This window comes from Lissotriton helveticus, chromosome 4_1 (genome assembly GCF_964261635.1).
Source record: "Lissotriton helveticus chromosome 4_1, aLisHel1.1, whole genome shotgun sequence".
In the NCBI taxonomy this organism is placed as follows: Eukaryota; Metazoa; Chordata; class Amphibia; order Caudata; family Salamandridae; genus Lissotriton; species Lissotriton helveticus.
In genome coordinates this window covers 970,468,455-970,492,599 of record NC_136063.1, presented here as the reverse complement: position 1 = coordinate 970,492,599, position 24,145 = coordinate 970,468,455, and the positions used below count along the sequence as shown (strand labels likewise).

General features: G+C 33.0%; 16 non-coding genes across 16 annotated transcripts; all 16 read right to left on the bottom strand.

Moving 5' to 3' along the window:
- Window positions 1–185: 185 nt before the first annotated feature.
- TRNAI-AAU (transfer RNA isoleucine (anticodon AAU)) lies at window positions 186–259 on the bottom strand. Its single transcript has one exon. It is a non-coding gene; the product is annotated as a tRNA-Ile (tRNA).
- Window positions 260–2,569: 2,310 nt separating this feature from the next.
- On the bottom strand, window positions 2,570–2,643 carry TRNAI-AAU (transfer RNA isoleucine (anticodon AAU)). Its single transcript has one exon. It is a non-coding gene; the product is annotated as a tRNA-Ile (tRNA).
- A 580-nt stretch (window positions 2,644–3,223) lies between these two features.
- On the bottom strand, window positions 3,224–3,297 carry TRNAI-AAU (transfer RNA isoleucine (anticodon AAU)). Its single transcript has one exon. It is a non-coding gene; the product is annotated as a tRNA-Ile (tRNA).
- A 2,309-nt stretch (window positions 3,298–5,606) lies between these two features.
- TRNAI-AAU (transfer RNA isoleucine (anticodon AAU)) lies at window positions 5,607–5,680 on the bottom strand. The gene has a single exon. It is a non-coding gene; the product is annotated as a tRNA-Ile (tRNA).
- A 2,098-nt stretch (window positions 5,681–7,778) lies between these two features.
- TRNAI-AAU (transfer RNA isoleucine (anticodon AAU)) lies at window positions 7,779–7,852 on the bottom strand. The gene has a single exon. It is a non-coding gene; the product is annotated as a tRNA-Ile (tRNA).
- Window positions 7,853–8,642: 790 nt separating this feature from the next.
- TRNAI-AAU (transfer RNA isoleucine (anticodon AAU)) lies at window positions 8,643–8,716 on the bottom strand. Its single transcript has one exon. It is a non-coding gene; the product is annotated as a tRNA-Ile (tRNA).
- Window positions 8,717–10,161: 1,445 nt separating this feature from the next.
- TRNAI-AAU (transfer RNA isoleucine (anticodon AAU)) lies at window positions 10,162–10,235 on the bottom strand. Its single transcript has one exon. It is a non-coding gene; the product is annotated as a tRNA-Ile (tRNA).
- Window positions 10,236–12,333: 2,098 nt separating this feature from the next.
- On the bottom strand, window positions 12,334–12,407 carry TRNAI-AAU (transfer RNA isoleucine (anticodon AAU)). Its single transcript has one exon. It is a non-coding gene; the product is annotated as a tRNA-Ile (tRNA).
- A 1,444-nt stretch (window positions 12,408–13,851) lies between these two features.
- TRNAI-AAU (transfer RNA isoleucine (anticodon AAU)) lies at window positions 13,852–13,925 on the bottom strand. The gene has a single exon. It is a non-coding gene; the product is annotated as a tRNA-Ile (tRNA).
- Window positions 13,926–15,369: 1,444 nt separating this feature from the next.
- Window positions 15,370–15,443, bottom strand: TRNAI-AAU (transfer RNA isoleucine (anticodon AAU)). Its single transcript has one exon. It is a non-coding gene; the product is annotated as a tRNA-Ile (tRNA).
- A 790-nt stretch (window positions 15,444–16,233) lies between these two features.
- On the bottom strand, window positions 16,234–16,307 carry TRNAI-AAU (transfer RNA isoleucine (anticodon AAU)). The gene has a single exon. It is a non-coding gene; the product is annotated as a tRNA-Ile (tRNA).
- A 580-nt stretch (window positions 16,308–16,887) lies between these two features.
- Window positions 16,888–16,961, bottom strand: TRNAI-AAU (transfer RNA isoleucine (anticodon AAU)). The gene has a single exon. It is a non-coding gene; the product is annotated as a tRNA-Ile (tRNA).
- A 2,308-nt stretch (window positions 16,962–19,269) lies between these two features.
- Window positions 19,270–19,343, bottom strand: TRNAI-AAU (transfer RNA isoleucine (anticodon AAU)). The gene has a single exon. It is a non-coding gene; the product is annotated as a tRNA-Ile (tRNA).
- A 580-nt stretch (window positions 19,344–19,923) lies between these two features.
- On the bottom strand, window positions 19,924–19,997 carry TRNAI-AAU (transfer RNA isoleucine (anticodon AAU)). The gene has a single exon. It is a non-coding gene; the product is annotated as a tRNA-Ile (tRNA).
- Window positions 19,998–22,306: 2,309 nt separating this feature from the next.
- Window positions 22,307–22,380, bottom strand: TRNAI-AAU (transfer RNA isoleucine (anticodon AAU)). Its single transcript has one exon. It is a non-coding gene; the product is annotated as a tRNA-Ile (tRNA).
- A 580-nt stretch (window positions 22,381–22,960) lies between these two features.
- On the bottom strand, window positions 22,961–23,034 carry TRNAI-AAU (transfer RNA isoleucine (anticodon AAU)). Its single transcript has one exon. It is a non-coding gene; the product is annotated as a tRNA-Ile (tRNA).
- Window positions 23,035–24,145: the final 1,111 nt, after the last annotated feature.

Sequence of the window (24,145 nt, the reverse complement as noted above, 5' to 3'; positions counted from 1 at the left end):
TTAACTTCATGATCTAACAGACTAAACTAATAGGCTCACTAAATATATAGAATACTTTTGAAGAAATAGCAGATGATGAAATGCTACTGATTCCATCCAATCCTTCAAGCAGCGTGTGATTCAAGGAGATAAACAGTCCAAAATGAGACACAAGAAAAATTCATCTTTGTTCAAACAATTAAACTTGGCCTGTACAGGGATCGAACCTGTGACCTTGGCGTTATTAGCACCACGCTCTAACCATCTGAGCTAACAGGCCATTTCACACAACTACTTGGAGGTCCAGCATATGAAGAAGGGCAAATGATAGTTAACCCAGGAGATTTGGAAAGCTTAATTTCAGCAGTTTACCATGAAGTTATTGTTAGATATTATCAACATGAAGAAACTAATATGACTTAAAAAAAAATTACAATACAAAAGAGATTTACATACTTAGTGTTAGAACTTAGAACCATTAACGTTTTTTCCATGTGGTTAAGCAATAAATAAATATTCATCACCTATATTGAATTGATTCATCTAATCATTTTATCAACTTCTCCTCAAAGGAAATATAGAGATAAACATGATACAGTAGAAAATACATCTATTTTCAACATTAAAGGAGCATCAAGTATTGGCTTGGAGACTGATTGAAAGTATGTCCTTGTCGTTTTTAACTTCATGCCCTAACAGACTAAACTAATAGAGTCACTAAATATATAGCATACTATTGAAGATGAAGCAGATGATGAAGTCCTACTGATTGTTAATCCGGGATAGTTGGAAAGCTTATATTCAGCTGTTTACATTCATAGTATCTTTATATATTATCAACAAGACTAAACAAAAATGATCTCAATAAATTGCTATAAATAAGAGATTTAGTTACTTGGCGTTAGAACTTAGAACCATTAATAGATATTCCAGGCGCTTTAAGAATAGTAATTAATTCTATAATTATATCAAATGTATTCATCCAGTCCTTCAAGCAGCGTTTGATCCAAGGAGATAAACAGTTCAAAATGAGACACAGGAAAAATTAATCTTTTTTCAAAGAATTAAACTTGGCCTGTACAGGGATCGAACCTGTGACCTTGGCATTATTAGCACCACGATCTAACCAACTGAGCTAAAAGGCCAATTTGCACATCTTCTGGAGGACCAGCACAGGAAGCAGTGCTAATGATAGTTCAACCGGGAGATTTGGAAAGCTTAATTTCAGCTGTTTAATATGAATTAACTTTCATATTATCAACATGAAGAAACTAATATGACTTCAAAAAAATTGCAATACAAAAGAGATTTCCATACTTAGTGATAGAATTTTGAACCAGTAACGTTTTTTCCACGTGGTTTAGCAATAAATAAATATTCATCACCTATATTCAATTGATTCATCTAATCATTCTATCAGCTTCTGCGCAAAGGAAATATAGAGGTAAACATGATACAGAAGAAAATACATCTATTTTCAACATTAAAGGAGAATCAAGTATTGGCTTGGAGACTGATTGAAATTATGTCCTTTTGCGTTTTTAACTTCATGCTCTAACAGACTAAACTAATAGGCTCACTAAATATATAGAATACTTTTGAAGAATTAGCAGATTATGAAATGCTACTGATTCCATCCAATCCTTCAAGCAGCGTGTGATTCAAGGAGATAAACAGTCCAAAATGAGACACAAGAAAAATTCATCTTTGTTCAAACAATTAAACTTGGCCTGTACAGGGATCGAACCTGTGACCTTGGCGTTATTAGCACAACGCTCTAACCATCTGAGCTAACAGGCCATTTTGCACAACTACCTGGAGGTCCAGCAAATGAAGAAGGGCAAATGATAGTTAACCCAGGAGATTTGGAAAGCTTAATTTCAGCAGTTTACCATGAAGTTATTGTTATATATTATCAACATGAAGAAACTAATATGACTTAAAAAAAATTACAATACAAAAGAGATTTTCATACTTAGTGTTAGAACTTAGAACCATTAACGTTTTTTCCATGTGGTTAAGCAATAAATAAATATTCATCACCTATATTGAATTGATTCATCTAATCATTTTATCAGCTTCTCCTCAAAGGAAATATAGAGATAAACATGATACAGTAGAAAATACATCTATTTTCAACAGTAAAGGAGCATCAAGTATTGGCTTGGAGACTGATTGAAAGTATGTCCTTTGCGTTTTTAACTTCATGCTCTAACAGACTAAACTAATAGAGTCACTAAATATATAGCATACTACTGAAGATGAAGCAGATGATGAAGTCCTACTGATTGTTAATCCGGGATAGTTGGAAAGCTTATATTCAGCTGTTTACATTCATAGTATCTTTATATATTATCAACAAGACTAAACAAAAATGATCTCAATAAATTGCAATAAATAAGAGATTTAGTTACTTGGCGTTAGAACTTAGAACCATTAATAGATATTCCAGGCGCTTTAAGAATAGTAATTAATTCGATAATTATATCAAATGTATTCATCCAATCATTCAAGCAGCGTTTGATCCAAGGAGATAAACAGTCCAAAATGAGACACAAGAAAAATTCATCTTTTTTCAAGGAATTAAACTTGGCCTGTACAGGGATCGAACCTGTGACCTTGGCGTTATTAGCACCACGCTCTAACCAACTGAGATAACAGGCCAATTTTCACATCTTCTGGAGGACCAGCACCGGAAGCAGTGCTAATGATAGTTCAACCGGGAGATTTGGAAAGCTTAATTTCAGCTGTTTAATATGAATTAACTTTCATATTATCAACATGAAGAAGCTAATAGGACTTCAAAAAAATTGCAATACAAAAGAGATTTCCATACTTAGTGTTAGAATTTTGAACCAGTAACGTTTTTTCCACGTGGATTAGCAATAAATAAATATTTATCACCTATATTCAATTCATTCATCTAATCATTCTATCAGCTTCTGCGCAAAGGAAATATGGAGGTAAACATGATACAGAAGAAAATACATCTATTTTCAACATTAAAGGAGCATCAAGTATTGGCTTGGAGACTGATTGAAATTATGTCCTTTGCGTTTTTAACTTCATGCTCTAACAGACTAAACTAATAGGCTCACTAAATATATAGAATACTTTTGAAGAATTAGCAGATGATGAAATGCTACTGATTCCATCCAATCCTTCAAGCAGCGTGTGATTCAAGGAGATAAACAGTCCAAAATGAGACACAAGAAAAATTCATCTTTGTTCAAACAATTAAACTTGGCCTGTACAGGGATCGAACCTGTGACCTTGGCGTTATTAGCACCACGCTCTAACCATCTGAGCTAACAGGCCATTTTGCACAACTACCTGGAGGTCCAGCATATGAAGAAGGGCAAATGATAGTTAACCCAGGAGATTTGGAAAGCTTAATTTCAGCAGTTTACCATGAAGTTATTGTTATATATTATCAACATGAAGAAACTAATATGACTTAAAAAAAATTACAATACAAAAGAGATTTACATACTTAGTGTTAGAACTTAGAACCATTAACTTTTTTTCAATGTGGTTAAGCAATAAATAAATATTCATCACCTATATTGAATTGATTCATCTAATCATTATATCAGCTTCTCCTCTAAGGAAATATAGAGATAAACATGATACAGTAGAAAATACATCTATTTTCAACATTAAAGGTGCATCAAGTATTGGCTTGGAGACTGATTGAATGTATGTCCTTGGCGTTTTTAACTTCATGCTCTAACAGACTAAACTAATAGTCTCACTAAATATATAGTATACTATTGAAGATGAAGCTGATGATCAAGTCCTACTGATTGTTAATCCGGGATAGTTGTAAAGCTTATATTCAGCTGTTTACATTCATAGTATCTTTATATAATATCAACAAGACTAAACAAAAATGATCTCAATAAATTGCAATAAATAAGAGATTTAGTTACTTGGCGTTAGAACTTAGAACCATTAATAGATATTCCAGGCGCTTTAAGAATAGTAATTCATTCTATAATTATATCAAATGTATTCATCCAGTCGATCAAGCAGCGTTTGATCCAAGCAGATAAACAGTCCAAAATGAGACACAAGAAAAATTAATCTTTTTTCAAAGAATTAAACTTGGCCTGTACAGGGATCGAACCTGTGACCTTGGCATTATTAGCAAAGCGCTCTAACCAACTGAGCTAACAGGCCAATTTGCACATCTTCGGGAGGACCAGCACAGGAAGCAGTGCTACTGATAGTTCAACCGGGAGATTTGGAAAGCTTAATTTCAGCTGTTTAATATGAATTAACTTTCATATTATCAACATGAAGAAATTAATATGACTTCAAAAAAATTGCAATACAAAAGAGATTTCCATACTTAGTGTTAGAATTTTGAACCAGTAACGTTTTTTCCACGTGGTTTAGCAATAAATAAATATTCATCACCTATATTCAATTGATTCATTTAATCATTCTATCAGCTTCTGCGCAAAGGAAATATAGAGGTAAACATGATACAGAAGAAAATACATCTATTTTCAACATTAAAGGAGAATCAAGTATTGGCTTGGAGACTGATTGAAATTATGTCCTTTTGCGTTTTTAACTTCATGCTCTAACAGACTAAACTAATAGGCTCACTAAATATATAGAATACTTTTGAAGAATTAGCAGATGATGAAATGCTACTGATTCCATCCAATCCTTCAAGCAGCGTGTGATTCAAGGAGATAAACAGTCCAAAATGAGACACAAGAAAAATTCATCTTTGTTCAAACAATTAAACCTGGCCTGTACAGGGATCGAACCTGTGACCTTGGCGTTATTAGCACAACGCTCTAACCATCTGAGCTAACAGGCCATTTTGCACAACTACCTGGAGGTCCAGCAAATGAAGAAGGGCAAATGATAGTTAACCCAGGAGATTTGGAAAGCTTAATTTCAGCAGTTTACCATGAAGTTATTGTTATATATTATCAACATGAAGAAACTAATATGACTTAAAAAAAATTACAATACAAAAGAGATTTTCATACTTAGTGTTAGAACTTAGAACCATTAACGTTTTTTCCATGTGGTTAAGCAATAAATAAATATTCATCACCTATATTGAATTGATTCATCTAATCATTTTATCAGCTTCTCCTCAAAGGAAATATAGAGATAAACATGATACAGTAGAAAATACATCTATTTTCAACAGTAAAGGAGCATCAAGTATTGGCTTGGAGACTGATTGAAAGTATGTCCTTTGTGTTTTTAACTTCATGCTCTAACAGACTAAACTAATAGAGTCACTAAATATATAGCATACTACTGAAGATGAAGCAGATGATGAAGTCCTACTGATTGTTAATCCGGGATAGTTGGAAAGCTTATATTCAGCTGTTTACATTCATAGTATCTTTATATATTATCAACAAGACTAAACAAAAATGATCTCAATAAATTGCAATAAATAAGAGATTTAGTTACTTGGCGTTAGAACTTAGAACCATTAATAGATATTCCAGGCGCTTTAAGAATAGTAATTAATTCTATAATTATATCAAATGTATTCATCCAATCATTCAAGCAGCGTTTGATCCAATGAGATAAACAGTCCAAAATGAGACACAAGAAAAATTCATCTTTTTTCAAGGAATTAAACTTGGCCTGTACAGGGATCGAACCTGTGACCTTGGCGTTATTAGCACCACGCTCTAACCAACTGAGATAACAGGCCAATTTTCACATCTTCTGGAGGACCAGCACCGGAAGCAGTGCTAATGATAGTTCAACCGGGAGATTTGGAAAGCTTAATTTCAGCTGTTTAATATGAATTAACTTTCATATTATCAACATGAAGAAGCTAATAGGACTTCAAAAAAATTGCAATACAAAAGAGATTTCCATACTTAGTGTTAGAATTTTGAACCAGTAACGTTTTTTCCACGTGGATTAGCAATAAATAAATATTTATCACCATTATTCAATTCATTCATCTAATCATTCTATCAGCTTCTGCGCAAAGGAAATATGGAGGTAAACATGATACAGAAGAAAATACATCTATTTTCAACATTAAAGGAGCATCAAGTATTGGCTTGGAGACTGATTGAAATTATGTCCTTTGCGTTTTTAACTTCATGCTCTAACAGACTAAACTAATAGGCTCACTACATATATAGAATACTTTTGAAGAATTAGCAGATGATGAAATGCTACTGATTCCATCCAATCCTTCAAGCAGCGTGTGATTCAAGGAGATAAACAGTCCAAAATGAGACACAAGAAAAATTCATCTTTGTTCAAACAATTAAACTTGGCCGGTACAGGGATCGAACCTGTGACCTTGGCGTTATTAGCACCACGCTCTAACCATCTGAGCTAACAGGCCATTTTGCACAACTACCTGGAGGTCCAGCATATGAAGAAGGGCAAATGATAGTTAACCCAGGAGATTTGGAAAGCTTAATTTCAGCAGTTTACCATGAAGTTATTGTTATATATTATCAACATGAAGAAACTAATATGACTTAAAAAAAATTACAATACAAAAGAGATTTACATACTTAGTGTTAGAACTTAGAACCATTAACTTTTTTTCCATGTGGTTAAGCAATAAATAAATATTCATCACCTATATTGAATTGATTCATCTAATCATTATATCAGCTTCTCCTCTAAGGAAATATAGAGATAAACATGATACAGTAGAAAATACATCTATTTTCAACATTAAAGGTGCATCAAGTATTGGCTTGGAGACTGATTGAATGTATGTCCTTGGCGTTTTTAACTTCATGCTCTAACAGACTAAACTAATAGTCTCACTAAATATATAGTATACTATTGAAGATGAAGCTGATGATGAAGTCCTACTGATTGTTAATCCGGGATAGTTGTAAAGCTTATATTCAGCTGTTTACATTCATAGTATCTTTATATAATATCAACAAGACTAAACAAAAATGATCTCAATAAATTGCAATAAATAAGAGATTTAGTTACTTGGCGTTAGAACTTAGAACCATTAATAGATATTCCAGGCGCTTTAAGAATAGTAATTCATTCTATAATTATATCAAATGTATTCATCCAGTCGATCAAGCAGCGTTTGATCCAAGCAGATAAACAGTCCAAAATGAGACACAAGAAAAATTAATCTTTTTTCAAAGAATTAAACTTGGCCTGTACAGGGATCGAACCTGTGACCTTGGCATTATTAGCAAAGCGCTCTAACCAACTGAGCTAACAGGCCAATTTGCACATCTTCTGGAGGACCAGCACAGGAAGCAGTGCTACTGATAGTTCAACCGGGAGATTTGGAAAGCTTAATTTCAGCTGTTTAATATGAATTAACTTTCATATTATCAACATGAAGAAACTAATATGACTTCAAAAAAATTGCAATACAAATGAGATTTCCATACTTAGTGTTAGAATTTTGAACCAGTAACGTTTTTTCCACGTGGTTTAGCAATAAATAAATATTCATCACCTATATTCAATTGATTCATCTAATCATTCTATCAGCTTCTGCGCAAAGGAAATATAGAGGTAAACATGATACAGAAGAAAATACATCTATTTTCAACATTAAAGGAGAATCAAGTATTGGCTTGGAGACTGATTGAAATTATGTCCTGTGCGTTTTTAACTTCATGCTCTAACAGACTAAACTAATAGGCTCACTAAATATATAGAATACTTTTGAAGAATTAGCAGATGATTAAATGCTACTTTTTCCATCCAATCCTTCAAGCAGCGTGTGATTCAAGGAGATAAACAGTCCAAAATGAGACACAAGAAAAGTTCATCTTTGTTCAAACAATTAAACTTGGCCTGTACAGGGATCGAACCTGTGACCTTGGCGTTATTAGCACCACGCTCTAACCATCTGAGCTAACAGGCCATTTTGCACAACTACCTGGAGGTCCAGCATATGAAGAAGGGCAAATGATAGTTAACCCAGGAGATTTGGAAAGCTTAATTTCAGCAGTTTACCATGAAGTTATTGTTATATATTATCAGCATGAAGAAACTAATATGACTTAAAAAAAATTACAATACAAAAGAGATTTACATACTTAGTGTTAGAACTTAGAACCATTAACGTTTTTTCCATGTGGTTAAGCAATAAATAAATATTCATCACCTATATTGAATTGATTCATCTAATCATTATATCAGCTTCTCCTCAAAGGAAATATAGAGATAAACATGATACAGTAGAAAATACATCTATTTTCAACATTAAAGGTGCATCAAGTATTGGCTTGGAGACTGATTGAATGTATGTCCTTGGCGTTTTTAACTTCATGCTCTAACAGACTAAACTAATAGTCTCACTAAATATATAGTATACTATTGAAGATGAAGCTGATGATGAAGTCCTACTGATTGTTAATCCGGGATAGTTGGAAAGCTTATATTCAGCTGTTTACATTCATAGTATCTTTATATAATATCAACAAGACTAAACAAAAATGATCTCAATAAATTGCAATAAATAAGAGATTTAGTTACTTGGCGTTAGAACTTAGAACCATTAATAGATATTCCAGGCGCTTTAAGAATAGTAATTAATTCTATAATTATATCAAATGTATTCATCCAATCCTTCAAGCAGCGTTTGATCCAAGGAGATAAACAGTACACAATGAGACACAAGAAAAATTGATCTTTTTTCAAAGAATTAAACTTGGCCTGTACAGGGATCGAACCTGTGACCTTGGCGTTATTAGCACCACGCTCTAACCAACTGAGCTAACAGGCCAATTTGCACATCTGCTGGAGAACCAGCACAGGAAGCAGTGCTTATGATAGTTCAACCAGGAGATTTGGAAAGCTTAATTTCAGCTGTTTAATATGAATTAACTTTCATATTATCAACATGAAGAAACTAATATGACTTCAAAAAAATTGCAATACAAAAGAGATTTCCATACTTAGTGTTAGAATTTTGAACCAGTAACGTTTTTTCCACGTGGTTTAGCAATAAATAAATATTCATCACCTATATTCAATTGATTCATCTAATCATTCTATCAGCTTCTGCGCAAAGGAAATATGGAGGTAAACATGATACAGAAGAAAATACATCTATTTTCAACATTAAAGGAGAATCAAGTATTGGCTTGGAGACTGATTGAAATTATGTTCTTTTGCGTTTTTAACTTCATGCTCTAACAGACTAAACGAATAGGCTCACTAAATATATAGAATACTTTTGAAGAATTAGCAGATGATGAAATGCTACTGATTCCATCCAATCCTTCAAGCAGCGTGTGATTCAAGGAGATAAACAGTCCAAAATGAGACACAAGAAAAATTCATCTTTGTTCAAACAATTAAACTTGGCCTGTACAGAGATCGAACCTGTGACCTTGGCGTTATTAGCACAACGCTCTAACCATCTGAGCTAACAGGCCATTTTGCACAACTACCTGGAGGTCCAGCAAATGAAGAAGGGCAAATTATAGTTAATCCAGGAGATTTGGAAAGCTTAATTTCAGCAGTTTACCATGAAGTTATTGTTATATATTATCAACATGAAGAAACTAATATGACTTAAAAAAAATTACAATACAAAAGAGATTTTCATACTTAGTGTTAGAACTTAGAACCATTAACGTTTTTTCCATGTGGTTAAGCAATAAATAAATATTCATCACCTATATTGAATTGATTCATCTAATCATTTTATCAGCTTCTCCTCAAAGGAAATATAGAGATAAACATGATACAGTAGAAAATACATCTATTTTCAACAGTAAAGGAGCATCAAGTATTGGCTTGGAGACTGATTGAAAGTATGTCCTTTGCGTTTTTAACTTCATGCTCTAACAGACTAAACTAATAGAGTCACTAAATATATAGCATACTACTGAAGATGAAGCAGATGATGAAGTCCTACTGATTGTTAATCCGGGATAGTTGGAAAGCTTATATTCAGCTGTTTACATTCATAGTATCTTTATATATTATCAACAAGACTAAACAAAAATGATCTCAATAAATTGCAATAAATAAGAGATTTAGTTACTTGGCGTTAGAACTTAGAACCATTAATAGATATTCCAGGCGCTTTAAGAATAGTAATTAATTCTATAATTATATCAAATGTATTCATCCAATCATTCAAGCAGCGTTTGATCCAAGGAGATAAACAGTCCAAAATGAGACACAAGAAAAATTCATCTTTTTTCAAGGAATTAAACTTGGCCTGTACAGGGATCGAACCTGTGACCTTGGCGTTATTAGCACCACGCTCTAACCAACTGAGATAACAGGCCAATTTTCACATCTTCTGGAGGACCAGCACCGGAAGCAGTGCTAATGATAGTTCAACCGGGAGATTTGGAAAGCTTAATTTCAGCTGTTTAATATGAATTAACTTTCATATTATCAACATGAAGAAGCTAATAGGACTTCAAAAAAATTGCAATACAAAAGAGATTTCCATACTTAGTGTTAGAATTTTGAACCAGTAACGTTTTTTCCACGTGGATTAGCAATAAATAAATATTTATCACCTATATTCAATTCATTCATCTAATCATTCTATCAGCTTCTGCGCAAAGGAAATATGGAGGTAAACATGATACAGAAGAAAATACATCTATTTTCAACATTAAAGGAGCATCAAGTATTGGCTTGGAGACTGATTGAAATTATGTCCTTTGCGTTTTTAACTTCATGCTCTAACAGACTAAACTAATAGGCTCACTAAATATATAGAATACTTTTGAAGAATTAGCAGATGATGAAATGCTACTGATTCCATCCAATCCTTCAAGCAGCGTGTGATTCAAGGAGATAAACAGTCCAAAATGAGACACAAGAAAAATTCATCTTTGTTCAAACAATTAAACTTGGCCTGTACAGGGATCGAACCTGTGACCTTGGCGTTATTAGCACCACGCTGTAACCATCTGAGCTAACAAGCCATTTTGCACAACTACCTGGAGGTCCAGCATATGAAGAAGGGCAAATGATAGTTAACCCAGGAGATTTGGAAAGCTTAATTTCAGCAGTTTACCATGAAGTTATTGTTATATATTATCAACATGAAGAAACTAATATGACTTAAAAAAAATTACAATACAAAAGAGATTTACATACTTAGTGTTAGAACTTAGAACCATTAACTTTTTTTCAATGTGGTTAAGCAATAAATAAATATTCATCACCTATATTGAATTGATTCATCTAATCATTATATCAGCTTCTCCTCTAAGGAAATATAGAGATAAACATGATACAGTAGAAAATACATCTATTTTCAACATTAAAGGTGCATCAAGTATTGGCTTGGAGACTGATTGAATGTATGTCCTTGGCGTTTTTAACTTCATGCTCTAACAGACTAAACTAATAGTCTCACTAAATATATAGTATACTATTGAAGATGAAGCTGATGATCAAGTCCTACTGATTGTTAATCCGGGATAGTTGTAAAGCTTATATTCAGCTGTTTACATTCATAGTATCTTTATATAATATCAACAAGACTAAACAAAAATGATCTCAATAAATTGCAATAAATAAGAGATTTAGTTACTTGGCGTTAGAACTTAGAACCATTAATAGATATTCCAGGCGCTTTAAGAATAGTAATTCATTCTATAATTATATCAAATGTATTCATCCAGTCGATCAAGCAGCGTTTGATCCAAGCAGATAAACAGTCCAAAATGAGACACAAGAAAAATTAATCTTTTTTCAAAGAATTAAACTTGGCCTGTACAGGGATCAAACCTGTGACCTTGGCATTATTAGCAAAGCGCTCTAACCAACTGAGCTAACAGGCCAATTTGCACATCTTCTGGAGGACCAGCACAGGAAGCAGTGCTACTGATAGTTCAACCGGGAGATTTGGAAAGCTTAATTTCAGCTGTTTAATATGAATTAACTTTCATATTATCAACATGAAGAAATTAATATGACTTCAAAAAAATTGCAATACAAAAGAGATTTCCATACTTAGTGTTAGAATTTTGAACCAGTAACGTTTTTTCCACGTGGTTTAGCAATAAATAAATATTCATCACCTATATTCAATTGATTCATCTAATCATTCTATCAGCTTCTGCGCAAAGGAAATATAGAGGTAAACATGATACAGAAGAAAATACATCTATTTTCAACATTAAAGGAGAATCAAGTATTGGCTTGGAGACTGATTGAAATTATGTCCTGTGCGTTTTTAACTTCATGCTCTAACAGACTAAACTAATAGGCTCACTAAATATATAGAATACTTTTGAAGAATTAGCAGATGATTAAATGCTACTTTTTCCATCCAATCCTTCAAGCAGCGTGTGATTCAAGGAGATAAACAGTCCAAAATGAGACACAAGAAAAGTTCATCTTTGTTCAAACAATTAAACTTGGCCTGTACAGGGATCGAACCTGTGACCTTGGCGTTATTAGCACCACGCTCTAACCATCTGAGCTAACAGGCCATTTTGCACAACTACCTGGAGGTCCAGCATATGAAGAAGGGCAAATGATAGTTAACCCAGGAGATTTGGAAAGCTTAATTTCAGCAGTTTACCATGAAGTTATTGTTATATATTATCAACATGAAGAAACTAATATGACTTAAAAAAAATTACAATACAAAAGAGATTTACATACTTAGTGTTAGAACTTAGAACCATTAACGTTTTTTCCATGTGGTTAAGCAATAAATAAATATTCATCACCTATATTGAATTGATTCATCTAATCATTATATCAGCTTCTCCTCAAAGGAAATATAGAGATAAACATGATACAGTAGAAAATACATCTATTTTCAACAGTAAAGGAGCATCAAGTATTGGCTTGGAGACTGATTGAAAGTATGTCCTTTGCGTTTTTAACTTCATGCTCTAACAGACTAAACTAATAGAGTCACTAAATATATAGCATACTACTGAAGATGAAGCAGATGATGAAGTCCTACTGATTGTTAATCCGGGATAGTTGGAAAGCTTATATTCAGCTGTTTACATTCATAGTATCTTTATATATTATCAACAAGACTAAACAAAAATGATCTCAATAAATTGCAATAAATAAGAGATTTAGTTACTTGGCGTTAGAACTTAGAACCATTAATAGATATTCCAGGCGCTTTAAGAATAGTAATTAATTCTATAATTATATCAAATGTATTTATCCAATCATTCAAGCAGCGTTTGATCCAAGGAGATAAACAGTCCAAAATGAGACACAAGAAAAATTCATCTTTTTTCAAGGAATTAAACTTGGCCTGTACAGGGATCGAACCTGTGACCTTGGCGTTATTAGCACCACGCTCTAACCAACTGAGATAACAGGCGAATTTTCACATCTTCTGGAGGACCAGCACCGGAAGCAGTACTAATGATAGTTCAACCGGGAGATTTGGAAAGCTTAATTTCAGCTGTTTAATATGAATTAACTTTCATATTATCAACATGAAGAAGCTAATAGGACTTCAAAAAAATTGCAATACAAAAGAGATTTCCATACTTAGTGTTAGAATTTTGAACCAGTAACGTTTTTTCCACGTGGATTAGCAATAAATAAATATTTATCACCTATATTCAATTCATTCATCTAATCATTCTATCAGCTTCTGCGCAAAGGAAATATGGAGGTAAACATGATACAGAAGAAAATACATCTATTTTCAACATTAAAGGAGCATCAAGTATTGGCTTGGAGACTGATTGAAATTATGTCCTTTGCGTTTTTAACTTCATGCTCTAACAGACTAAACTAATAGGCTCACTAAATATATAGAATACTTTTGAAGAATTAGCAGATGATGAAATGCTACTGATTCCATCCAATCCTTCAAGCAGCGTGTGATTCAAGGAGATAAACAGTCCAAAATGAGACACAAGAAAAATTCATCTTTGTTCAAACAATTAAACTTGGCCTGTACAGGGATCGAACCTGTGACCTTGGCGTTATTAGCACCACGCTCTAACCATCTGAGCTAACAGGCCATTTTGCACAACTACCTGGAGGTCCAGCATATGAAGAAGGGCAAATGATAGTTAACCCAGGAGATTTGGAAAGCTTAATTTCAGCAGTTTACCATGAAGTTATTGTTATATATTATCAACATGAAGAAACTAATATGACTTAAAAAAAATTACAATACAAAAGAGATTTACATACTTAGTGTTAGAACTTAGAACCATTAACTTTTTTTCCATGTGGTTAAGCAATAAATAAATATTCATCACCTATATTGAATTGATTCATCTAATCATTATATCAGCTTCTCCTCTAAGGAAATATAGAGATAAACATGATACAGTAGAAAATACATCTATTTTCAACATTAAAGGTGCATCAAGTATTGGCTTGGAGACTGATTGAATGTATGTCCTTGGCGTTTTTAACTTCATGCTCTAACAGACTAAACTAATAGTCTCACTAAATATATAGTATACTATTGAAGATGAAGCTGATGATCAAGTCCTACTGATTGTTAATCCGGGATAGTTGTAAAGCTTATATTCAGCTGTTTACATTCATAGTATCTTTATATAATATCAACAAGACTAAACAAAAATGATCTCAATAAATTGCAATAAATAAGAGATTTAGTTACTTGGCGTTAGAACTTAGAACCATTAATAGATATTCCAGGCGCTTTAAGAATAGTAATTCATTCTATAATTATATCAAATGTATTCATCCAGTCGATCAAGCAGCGTTTGATCCAAGCAGACAAACAGTCCAAAATGAGACACAAGAAAAATTAATCTTTTTTCAAAGAATTAAACTTGGCCTGTACAGGGATCGAACCTGTGACCTTGGCATTATTAGCAAAGCGCTCTAACCAACTGAGCTAACAGGCCAATTTGCACATCTTCTGGAGGACCAGCACAGGAAGCAGTGCTACTGATAGTTCAACCGGGAGATTTGGAAAGCTTAATTTCAGCTGTTTAATATGAATTAACTTTCATATTATCAACATGAAGAAATTAATATGACTTCAAAAAAATTGCAATACAAAAGAGATTTCCATACTTAGTGTTAGAATTTTGAACCAGTAACGTTTTTTCCACGTGGTTTAGCAATAAATAAATATTCATCACCTATATTCAATTGATTCATCTAATCATTCTATCAGCTTCTGCGCAAAGGAAATATAGAGGTAAACATGATACAGAAGAAAATACATCTATTTTCAACATTAAAGGAGAATTAAGTATTGGCTTGGAGACTGATTGAAATTATGTCCTGTGCGTTTTTAACTTCATGCTCTAACAGACTAAACTAATAGGCTCACTAAATATATAGAATACTTTTGAAGAATTAGCAGATGATTAAATGCTACTTTTTCCATCCAATCCTTCAAGCAGCGTGTGATTCAAGGAGATAAACAGTCCAAAATGAGACACAAGAAAAGTTCATCTTTGTTCAAACAATTAAACTTGGCCTGTACAGGGATCGAACCTGTGACCTTGGCGTTATTAGCACCACGCTCTAACCATCTGAGCTAACAGGCCATTTTGCACAACTACCTGGAGGTCCAGCATATGAAGAAGGGCAAATGATAGTTAACCCAGGAGATTTGGAAAGCTTAATTTCAGCAGTTTACCATGAAGTTATTGTTATATATTATCAACATGAAGAAACTAATATGACTTAAAAAAAATTACAATACAAAAGAGATTTACATACTTAGTGTTAGAACTTAGAACCATTAACGTTTTTTCCATGTGGTTAAGCAATAAATAAATATTCATCACCTATATTGAATTGATTCATCTAATCATTATATCAGCTTCTCCTCAAAGGAAATATAGAGATAAACATGATACAGTAGAAAATACATCTATTTTCAACATTAAAGGTGCATCAAGTATTGGCTTGGAGACTGATTGAATGTATGTCCTTGGCGTTTTTAACTTCATGCTCTAACAGACTAAACTAATAGTCTCACTAAATATATAGTATACTATTGAAGATGAAGCTGATGATGAAGTCCTACTGATTGTTAATCCGGGATAGTTGGAAAGCTTATATTCAGCTGTTTACATTCATAGTATCTTTATATAATATCAACAAGACTAAACAAAAATGATCTCAATAAATTGCAATAAATAAGAGATTTAGTTACTTGGCGTTAGAACTTAGAACCATTAATAGATATTCCAGGCGCTTTAAGAATAGTAATTAATTCTATAATTATATCAAATGTATTCATCCAATCCTTCAAGCAGCGTTTGATCCAAGGAGATAAACAGTACACAATGAGACACAAGAAAAATTGATCTTTTTTCAAAGAATTAAACTTGGCCTGTACAGGGATCGAACCTGTGACCTTGGCGTTATTAGCACCACGCTCTAACCAACTGAGCTAACAGGCCAATTTGCACATCTTCTGGAGAACCAGCACAGGAAGCAGTGCTTATGATAGTTCAACCAGGAGATTTGGAAAGCTTAATTTCAGCTGTTTAATATGAATTAACTTTCATATTATCAACATGAAGAAACTAATATGACTTCAAAAAAATTGCAATACAAAAGAGATTTCCATACTTAGTGTTAGAATTTTGAACCAGTAACGTTTTTTCCACGTGGATTAGCAATAAATAAATATTTATCACCTATATTCAATTCATTCATCTAATCATTCTATCAGCTTCTGCGCAAAGGAAATATGGAGGTAAACATGATACAGAAGAAAATACATCTATTTTCAACATTAAAGGAGCATCAAGTATTGGCTTGGAGACTGATTGAAATTATGTCCTTTGCGTTTTTAACTTCATGCTCTAACAGACTAAACTAATAGGCTCACTAAATATATAGAATACTTTTGAAGAATTAGCAGATGATGAAATGCTACTGATTCCATCCAATCCTTCAAGCAGCGTGTGATTCAAGGAGATAAACAGTCCAAAATGAGACACAAGAAAAATTCATCTTTGTTCAAACAATTAAACTTGGCCTGTACAGGGATCGAACCTGTGACCTTGGCGTTATTAGCACCACGCTCTAACCATCTGAGCTAACAGGCCATTTTGCACAACTACCTGGAGGTCCAGCATATGAAGAAGGGCAAATGATAGTTAACCCAGGAGATTTGGAAAGCTTAATTTCAGCAGTTTACCATGAAGTTATTGTTATATATTATCAACATGAAGAAACTAATATGACTTAAAAAAAATTACAATACAAAAGAGATTTACATACTTAGTGTTAGAACTTAGAACCATTAACTTTTTTTCCATGTGGTTAAGCAATAAATAAATATTCATCACCTATATTGAATTGATTCATCTAATCATTATATCAGCTTCTCCTCTAAGGAAATATAGAGATAAACATGATACAGTAGAAAATACATCTATTTTCAACATTAAAGGTGCATCAAGTATTGGCTTGGAGACTGATTGAATGTATGTCCTTGGCGTTTTTAACTTCATGCTCTAACAGACTAAACTAATAGTCTCACTAAATATATAGTATACTATTGAAGATGAAGCTGATGATCAAGTCCTACTGATTGTTAATCCGGGATAGTTGTAAAGCTTATATTCAGCTGTTTACATTCATAGTATCTTTATATAATATCAACAAGACTAAACAAAAATGATCTCAATAAATTGCAATAAATAAGAGATTTAGTTACTTGGCGTTAGAACTTAGAACCATTAATAGATATTCCAGGCGCTTTAAGAATAGTAATTCATTCTATAATTATATCAAATGTATTCATCCAGTCGATCAAGCAGCGTTTGAGCCAAGCAGATAAACAGTCCAAAATGAGACACAAGAAAAATTAATCTTTTTTCAAAGAATTAAACTTGGCCTGTACAGGGTTCGAACCTGTGACCTTGGCATTATTAGCAAAGCGCTCTAACCAACTGAGCTAACAGGCCAATTTGCACATCTTCTGGAGGACCAGCACAGGAAGCAGTGCTACTGATAGTTCAACCGGGAGATTTGGAAAGCTTAATTTCAGCTGTTTAATATGAATTAACTTTCATATTATCAACATGAAGAAACTAATATGACTTCAAAAAAATTGCAATACAAAAGAGATTTCCATACTTAGTGTTAGAATTTTGAACCAGTAACGTTTTTTCCACGTGGTTTAGCAATAAATAAATATTCATCACCTATATTCAATTGATTCATCTAATCATTCTATCAGCTTCTGCGCAAAGGAAATATAGAGGTAAACATGATACAGAAGAAAATACATCTATTTTCAACATTAAAGGAGAATCAAGTATTGGCTTGGAGACTGATTGAAATTATGTCCTGTGCGTTTTTAACTTCATGCTCTAACAGACTAAACTAATAGGCTCACTAAATATATAGAATACTTTTGAAGAATTAGCAGATGATTAAATGCAACTTTTTCCATCCAATCCTTCAAGCAGCGTGTGATTCAAGGAGATAAACAGTCCAAAATGAGACACAAGAAAAGTTCATCTTTGTTCAAACAATTATACTTGGCCTGTACAGGGATCGAACCTGTGACCTTGGCTTTATTAGCACCACACTCTAACCATCTGAGCTAACAGGCCATTTTGCACAACTACCTGGAGGTCCAGCATATGAAGAAGGGCAAATGATAGTTAACCCAGGAGATTTGGAAAGCTTAATTTCAGCAGTTTACCATGAAGTTATTGTTATATATTATCAACATGAAGAAACTAATATGACTTAAAAAAAATTACAATACAAAAGAGATTTACATACTTAGTGTTAGAACTTAGAACCATTAACGTTTTTTCCATGTGGTTAAGCAATAAATAAATATTCATCACCTATATTGAATTGATTCATCTAATCATTATATCAGCTTCTCCTCAAAGGAAATATAGAGATAAACATGATACAGTAGAAAATACATCTATTTTCAACATTAAAGGTGCATCAAGTATTGGCTTGGAGACTGATTGAATGTATGTCCTTGGCGTTTTTAACTTCATGCTCTAACAGACTAAACTAATAGTCTCACTAAATATATAGTATACTATTGAAGATGAAGCTGATGATGAAGTCCTACTGATTGTTAATCCGGGATAGTTGGAAAGCTTATATTCAGCTGTTTACATTCATAGTATCTTTATATAATATCAACAAGACTAAACAAAAATGATCTCAATAAATTGCAATAAATAAGAGATTTAGTTACTTGGCGTTAGAACTTAGAACCATTAATAGATATTCCAGGCGCTTTAAGAATAGTAATTAATTCTATAATTATATCAAATGTATTCATCCAATCATTCAAGCAGCGTTTGATCCAAGGAGATAAACAGTCCAAAATGAGACACAAGAAAAATTCACCTTTTTTCAAGGAATTAAACTTGGCCTGTACAGGGATCGAACCTGTGACCTTGGCGTTATTAGCACCACGCTCTAACCAACTGAGCTAACAGGCCAATTTTCACATCTTCTGGAGAACCAGCACCGGAAGCAGTGCTAATGATAGTTCAACCGGGAGATTTGGAAAGCTTAATTTTAGCTGTTTAATATGAATTAACTTTCATATTATCAACATGAAGAAGCTAATAGGACTTCAAAAAAATTGCAATACAAAAGAGATTTCCATACTTAGTGTTGGAATTTTGAACCAGTAACGTTTTTTCCACGTGGATTAGCAATAAATAAATATTTATCACCTATATTCAATTGATTCATCTAATCATTCTATCGGCTTCTGCACAAAGGAAATATGGAGGTAAACATGATACAGAAGAAAATACATCTATTTTCAACATTAAAGGAGCATCAAGTATTGGCTTGGAGACTGATTGAAATTATGTCCTTTGCGTTTTTAACTTCATGATCTAACAGACTAAACTAATAGGCTCACTAAATATATAGAATACTTTTGAAGAAATAGCAGATGATGAAATGCTACTGATTCCATCCAATCCTTCAAGCAGCGTGTGATTCGAGGAGATAAACAGTCCAAAATGAGACACAAGAAAAATTCATCTTTGTTCAAACAATTAAACTTGGCCTGTACAGGGATTGAACCTGTGACCTTGGCGTTATTAGCACCACGCTCTAACCATCTGAGCTAACAGGCCATTTCGCACGACTACTTGGAGGTCCAGCATATGAAGAAGGGCAAATGATAGTTAACCCAGGAGATTTGGAAAGCTTAATTTCAGCAGTTTACCATGAAGTTATTGTTAGATATTATCAACATGAAGAAACTAATATGACTTAAAAAAAATTACAATACAAAAGAGATTTACATACTTAGTGTTAGAACTTAGAACCATTAACGTTTTTTCCATGTGGTTAAGCAATAAATAAATATTCATCACCTATATTGAATTGATTCATCTAATCATTGTATCAGCTTCTCCTCAAAGGAAATATAGAGAAAAACATGATACAGTAGAAAATACATCTATTTTCAACATTAAAGGAGCATCAAGTATTGGCTTGGAGACTGATTGAAAGTATGTCCTTGTCGTTTTTAACTTCATGCCCTAACAGACTAAACTAATAGAGTCACTAAATATATAGCATACTATTGAAGATGAAGCAGATGATGAAGTCCTACTGATTGTTAATCCGGGATAGTTGGAAAGCTTATATTCAGCTGTTTTCATTCATAGTATCTTTATATATTATCAACAAGACTAAACAAAAATGATCTCAATAAATTGCTATAAATAAGAGATTTAGTTACTTGGCGTTAGAACTTAGAACCATTAATAGATATTCCAGGCGCTTTAAGAATAGTAATTAATTCTATAATTATATCAAATGCATTCATCCAGTCCTTCAAGCAGCGTTTGATCCAAGGAGATAAACAGTCCAAAATGAGACACAAGAAAAATTTATCTTTTTTCAAAGAATTAAACTTGGCCTGTACAGGGATCGAACCTGTGACCTTGGCATTATTAGCACCACGATCTAACCAACTGAGCTAAAAGGCCAATTTGCACATCTTCTGGAGGACCAGCACAGGAAGCAGTGCTAATGATAGTTCAACCGGGAGATTTGGAAAGCTTAATTTCAGCTGTTTAATATGAATTAACTTTCATATTATCAACATGAAGAAACTAATATGACTTCAAAAAAATTGCAATACAAAAGAGATTTCCATACTTAGTGTTAGAATTTTGAACCAGTAACGTTTTTTCCACGTGGTTTAGCAATAAATAAATATTCATCACCTATATTCAATTGATTCATCTAATCATTCTATCAGCTTCTGCGCAAAGGAAATATGGAGGTAAACATGATACAGAAGAAAATACATCTATTTTCAACATTAAAGGAGAATCAAGTATTGGCTTGGAGACTGATTGAAATTATGTTCTTTTGCGTTTTTAACTTCATGCTCTAACAGACTAAACTAATAGGCTCACTAAATATATAGAATACTTTTGAAGAATTAGCAGATGATGAAATGCTACTGATTCCATCCAATCCTTCAAGCAGCGTGTGATTCAAGGAGATAAACAGTCCAAAATGAGACACAAGAAAAATTCATCTTTGTTCAAACAATTAAACTTGGCCTGTACAGAGATCGAACCTGTGACCTTGGCGTTATTAGCACAACGCTCTAACCATCTGAGCTAACAGGCCATTTTGCACAACTACCTGGAGGTCCAGCAAATGAAGAAGGGCAAATTATAGTTAATCCAGGAGATTTGGAAAGCTTAATTTCAGCAGTTTACCATGAAGTTATTGTTATATATTATCAACATGAAGAAACTAATATGACTTAAAAAAAATTACAATACAAAAGAGATTTTCATACTTAGTGTTAGAACTTAGAACCATTAACGTTTTTTCCATGTGGTTAAGCAATAAATAAATATTCATCACCTATATTGAATTGATTCATCTAATCATTTTATCAGCTTCTCCTCAAAGGAAATATAGAGATAAACATGATACAGTAGAAAATACATCTATTTTCAACAGTAAAGGAGCATCAAGTATTGGCTTGGAGACTGATTGAAAGTATGTCCTTTGCGTTTTTAACTTCATGCTCTAACAGACTAAACTAATAGAGTCACTAAATATATAGCATACTACTGAAGATGAAGCAGATGATGAAGTCCTACTGATTGTTAATCCGGGATAGTTGGAAAGCTTATATTCAGCTGTTTACATTCATAGTATCTTTATATATTATCAACAAGACTAAACAAAAATGATCTCAATAAATTGCAATAAATAAGAGATTTAGTTACTTGGCGTTAGAACTTAGAACCATTAATAGATATTCCAGGCGCTTTAAGAATAGTAATTAATTCTATAATTATATCAAATGTATTCATCCAATCATTCAAGCAGCGTTTGATCCAAGGAGATAAACAGTCCAAAATGAGACACAAGAAAAATTCACCTTTTTTCAAGGAATTAAACTTGGCCTGTACAGGGATCGAACCTGTGACCTTGGCGTTATTAGCACCACGCTCTAACCAACTGAGCTAACAGGCCAATTTTCACATCTTCTGGAGGACCAGCACCGGAAGCAGTGCTAATGATAGTTCAACCGGGAGATTTGGAAAGCTTAATTTTAGCTGTTTAATATGAATTAACTTTCATATTATCAACATGAAGAAGCTAATAGGACTTCAAAAAAATTGCAATACAAAAGAGATTTCCATACTTAGTGTTGGAATTTTGAACCAGTAACGTTTTTTCCACGTGGATTAGCAATAAATAAATATTTATCACCTATATTCAATTGATTCATCTAATCATTCTATCGGCTTCTGCACAAAGGAAATATGGAGGTAAACATGATACAGAAGAAAATACATCTATTTTCAACATTAAAGGAGCATCAAGTATTGGCTTGGAGACTGATTGAAATTATGTCATTTGCGTTTTTAACTTCATGATCTAACAGACTAAACTAATAGGCTCACTAAATATATAGAATACTTTTGAAGAAATAGCAGATGATGAAATGCTACTGATTCCATCCAATCCTTCAAGCAGCGTGTGATTCGAGGAGATAAACAGTCCAAAATGAGACACAAGAAAAATTCATCTTTGTTCAAACAATTAAACTTGGCCTGTACAGGGATTGAACCTGTGACCTTGGCGTTATTAGCACCACGCTCTAACCATCTGAGCTAACAGGCCATTTCGCACAACTACTTGGAGGTCCAGCATATGAAGAAGGGCAAATGATAGTTAACCCAGGAGATTTGGAAAGCTTAATTTCAGCAGTTTACCATGAAGTTATTGTTAGATATTATCAACATGAAGAAACTAATATGACTTAAAAAAAATTACAATACAAAAGAGATTTACATACTTAGTGTTAGAACTTAGAACCATTAACGTTTTTTCCATGTGGTTAAGCAATAAATAAATATTCATCACCTATATTGAATTGATTCATCTAATCATTGTATCAGCTTCTCCTCAAAGGAAATATAGAGAAAAACATGATACAGTAGAAAATACATCTATTTTCAACATTAAAGGAGCATCAAGTATTGGCTTGGAGACTGATTGAAAGTATGTCCTTGTCGTTTTTAACTTCATGCCCTAACAGACTAAACTAATAGAGTCACTAAATATATAGCATACTATTGAAGATGAAGCAGATGATGAAGTCCTACTGATTGTTAATCCGGGATAGTTGGAAAGCTTATATTCAGCTGTTTACATTCATAGTATCTTTATATATTATCAACAAGACTAAACAAAAATGATCTCAATAAATTGCTATAAATAAGAGATTTAGTTACTTGGCGTTAGAACTTAGAACCATTAATAGATATTCCAGGCGCTTTAAGAATAGTAATTAATTCTATAATTATATCAAATGCATTCATCCAGTCCTTCAAGCAGCGTTTGATCCAAGGAGATAAACAGTCCAAAATGAGACACAAGAAAAATTAATCTTTTTTCAAAGAATTAAACTTGGCCTTTACCGGGATCGAACCTGTGACCTTGGCATTATTAGCACCACGATCTAACCAACTGAGCTAAAAGGCCAATTTGCACATCTTCTGGAGGACCAGCACAGGAAGCAGTGCTAATGATAGTTCAACCGGGAGATTTGGAAAGCTTAATTTCAGCTGTTTAATATGAATTAACTTTCATATTATCAACATGAAGAAACTAATATGACTTCAAAAAAATTGCAATACAAAAGAGATTTCCATACTTAGTGATAGAATTTTGAACCAGTAACGTTTTTTCCACGTGGTTTAGCAATAAATAAATATTCATCACCTATATT